Source organism: Fukomys damarensis, unplaced genomic scaffold, assembly GCF_012274545.1.
Source record: "Fukomys damarensis isolate Sample0158 unplaced genomic scaffold, DMR_v1.0_HiC HiC_scaffold_39, whole genome shotgun sequence".
NCBI classification, from domain to species: Eukaryota; Metazoa; Chordata; class Mammalia; order Rodentia; family Bathyergidae; genus Fukomys; species Fukomys damarensis.
Window position 1 is genome coordinate 78,291,949 of NW_022900951.1, and position 4,169 is coordinate 78,296,117.

The following is a 4,169-nucleotide window of genomic DNA, read 5'->3' on the forward strand; positions in this document are numbered from 1 at the left end:
TCAGGCTTGAGTTCTTTCCTTTCTCAATCCTCACTCCCCAACTCAGGCACGTTAGTGTTGTGACGGCTGGACCGCCACAGGTACATAAGGACCAAACTCTATAATAGACATTGTGAAACAGGAATAAAATGTTCAAATTGGAAGGGTAAGAAGGGAGGGGGGGCGGGACAAGGGAAGGATGGGAAAAGAAAAATGAGAATAGAAGGAAAAGTAGAAACAAAGCTTTTGTAAATAAGGATAGGACGAGAGGTTGAATGCGGGAGGAGGAGATTTAAAAAAAAAAAGAAGCATCAAGATACATCATGTACAGGTATAAATTCCCTATGATGAATGTGTTCATTATGTATATGTGAATATATCAATAAAATTAATTTTTAAAATCAAAAAAACAAACACTGGAATGACTTACTTTGATGGACTTGGCACCTCTCTGTAGAGTAGCCTTTAGGCCATTTGTGGTGAACCTATGGCAAGTGTGCTGCAGCTGGCTGTTTGTTATTGAAAGCTTTAAAAGGTTATCATTATTACAGTTTAGGCGGAATTTTCAAATAGTTCCAGAAAGTTTAAATATTGCTATGTGACCACTCTTGAGAGTGGAACTATAGAGAACTTGGAAATAATGTTCCTGGAAAGCAAAGCAATTGAAACCTTCATCTACATACTGATCACAATCTATATCAGCATTGAAGTGCTCCCTGGGGGCTTCAAGTTTCTTTAGTTCTTGCAGAAGCTGTTCACTGAGTCTTTCTCCTAACACAGATAATACTACCACCATTACATAAAGTCTATACAATGATAACTATCCAAGAGTTGCTGCCTTTCCAGGTTTTCCCTACAGGGACAATGAGGGACTTCATTTCAGGACTCTTTGAGGAGCTTTAAATATGTATCAAATATTCAGTACTTACCCTAGCCTTGGAAATTTGGCCGCCTATGACCAGGAGAAAGAGTCCAAGTCTGTGTGTCCTTACAACTTTGAATGTCTTTGCTACCTTCCCTTACATGTAAGGTATTTCACTCAAGATTTAAAGTCTCAACAAAATTGGATAAGAACTCAGGACTTTTCCACAAAACTTTCTGTCCCACAAATTTTGACTATGGCTTCCAAAATTCTTTATCCATTAAGTGCACCTCCCTCTTCTGTTCAAATCCCCAAGAAACATTTAGGTCTTTTAGTCTTGTATATGAAGAAATGCTTCTTTTCTAACATTTTTCTTCTCTCTTAATATTATACCCATATTGTTGTAAATTGATGCTTCAGCCATACTACCTACAACAAGTTAAAATGTCCCATATTCTGTCTTCAATTTACTAGAAACAAGAGGCAAAATAAATACGTGAGGAATATCTCAATGGTGGGGAAAGATTCTCATGGACAGGCACTGAGGCAGGCAGGAGTCACTACTGCAGAGCCTTTAAGTGAAACCTAAAGATACACACCCCCACACCCCCACACTTAGGATACATCCCTTGCACTTACCTACTCTTTTGTAACTAGTAGAGAGGGTTTGGTTGCTGTGGTACAGTTTCCACAGATGGCTGATGATAGCCGAACAAGCTCTAGTTCTGTCCTTCAAACCTTTCTCAGGTGGTTCATTACTGTAAGCCACTGACCCATCATCACCAGGTCACTCTCGGAAAAGCTACACTCTTTTCCAAAAGTGATAACAACATATACTGAGCTATTTGCATTTTTTGTTGTTGTTATGCTGGGAGGCAGTAGATATAGCATTAGGAAATCTCGGGCACCAAAACAGCCAGGTTCAAACCTTGCCTTTGGCACTTATTGCGGGACCTAAACAAGTTAAACTTCTTTAAACATGTTTGTCAACAAAATAGGAGTGCTGGGCAGCTAAAGATGGCCTTCAAGATTTTCTGGCCCTCCCCACTACATGTATTTGCCTGCATATTGCTAGGACCTCATAGAATCATAATTGATTTTACCCTCATGCTTTGGCCATGTTACATAACAGAGTTGACCTTAATATATGGATATTACCTGAATGGGCATGGCCTAAACACAAGAGCCCTTTAAAAGTGGAGCATGGGGTGGGGGATAGAGTACTTTATTCACTAAGCTCTGGATTTCATCCCCAGCCCCACAAATTAAAAATAACAAAATAAAATAAAAGCAAAATACTTCCCAGCTGGTCACAGAAGAGGTAGTCGGCAATTCAAAACAGGTTTCACTGTGCCATTGCTGGCTCTGAGATGTAGTAACCCACAGGCAAGAACCAGAGAAGCCTCTATGAGCTAAAAGCAACAACTCCCAAGAAAATAGCCAGAAAACAAGAATCCCAATCCTTCCACCACAAAGAAACAAATTCCTCCAACAATTATGCCCCCAGAGACCCCAAATCCCTGGTTTCAACCTTGTAAAGTCCTAAGCACAGAGTCCAGCAACGTCTGCCTAGGCTTTTGACCTGCAGAACTGTGGGGTAGTAAAAGAATAATGTTTTAAGCCACTAAGTTTGTGGAAATGCCTAACACAGCCAGAGAAAACTAATACAAAAAAGGACAGAACAAGTGCTCAATAAATGCTTTTATTGGGATCAGCTGCATGGCTGGGAGAAGGCCAAAGTATAAGTTATGCATGCAAAGGTAGTAATTCCTTCAGATCCAGAGTCCCTTTGATCTAGTACAACTAAAGTTAAGTGTTTCTGAAAGGGAGAGATATTATTGGCATTTGATGGGGTGAAGGGTCCACTGGTCTACACTGGACATGGCTGCTCTTCCTCCAGTAATAGTACTCCCCTAGTCACTGGAACATCGAAAAATGCTCCTGTACATTTCCAAACACACCCCACACACACAAAGGGTAGCGTTAGACTAAGAAATTAAGAACTATTATAAGGGAAAATGGATAAAAAAGTGTTTATACTAAATATTGTCATAAAACTACCTCAGTAACTACAACACTACCTAAACTGCTTCACCCTGCGAATCACCAGGGGCATTTGTCTAAAAATGTCTCTCAAACTTCTTGCCTGGAATCTCATTTTTTAGACCCGGGGTGGAACTTCAAGCATCTCTACTCCTACCATCCCATGTAAATCTTGTGTTCATCTAAGTTTAGAAAACACCAGGTTAGAAATATACTTGTCCATACACGCATTTAGCAAAAGTTCATCACACTGAAACAGTCATGCCAAAACTCTGAAACCATGCCTTTCATAAGAGCTGTAAATCCTCCTTTGAGTTAGTCTATTGTACAAGATGTTCTGTAAGTCACACAATGATTGTAAATGGAACTCCAGTCATGGGGGTAGGAATATTTTCAAAAAAAATTTTTAAACCAGAATTGCTCCTTGAAATGATACATGTTACAAGTGTAACGTAGCACCTGTTTATTTTTCTAAAAACTTCTCATATTTCTAGCAAATCTTATTATGCACACCCTCTTCTAATATATGTGGAAGGGCCAGAGATTTAGTTCGGTGGCAATGAGCCTGCCTTGTAAGCACAACGTCCTGAGTTCGATCCCTAGTACCACGATGATGATAATAACAATAATAATAATAATTGGAATAAAAATGTCCATGCCTCAAATTCTGTGTCTAAGGTATTACCTGTGACTTCTTTTTCGGATAGCAGCTTGCTCAAACATAGCACTCTTCTTTTTCTTCCCTAACCCTGTTCTTCTCAGATGCTCTGCCATGCATTTCTTCCAAATCCGGAAGGATCTGTCTTCAGTGGGACTGGCAACTACTGTAATCCTACATGCCATAGCCCACAAGTACGGGCACCAAAGTATAGTATCAACCAGTCAATGATATTTTGTTCAGTTTCCAAATCCTGCCTGCAAATGTGGTCTACTGCACTGCCCCACTATTAAGTACCTGAAGCCCACGGGCTACAAGACAGCAGGCAGCGGTCTGTTCTCTTTGAATCTCCACCTCCTCGCTAATATTGGCGCCTAGAGATTGAGCGAATCTGACTGTCACATTCTCCGGTCTGGCGTTACTCTCAGTTCATCTACGAGGACCCGAGACTTGAGCAAAATAATAAGCAGCGTGCTGCTAGGGCGGGACCAAGCATTTCCCTCCCTCAATAGGGCGGAACTAAAATGAAAGGGCCCAGGCTGTTAACAAATGAACTCCCTGTTACCACAGTACAGCCGCTGCCGCCATCTTTATTGTGGCTAACTAGTACTTGCGTCAGCCTAAAAA

At 40.7% G+C, this 4,169-nt stretch overlaps 1 protein-coding gene across 1 annotated transcript in view; it reads right to left on the minus strand.

Moving 5' to 3' along the window:
- The window catches only part of Sytl4 (synaptotagmin like 4), a 114,090-nt gene extending 110,016 nt beyond the window's left edge, over positions 1-4,074 (minus strand). Inside the window, exon 1 of the mRNA XM_010623392.2 lies at positions 3,570-4,074. The gene's annotated coding sequence lies outside the window, so the exon portion shown is untranslated. The remainder of the gene's footprint in view (positions 1-3,569) is intronic.
- Positions 4,075-4,169: the final 95 nt, after the last annotated feature.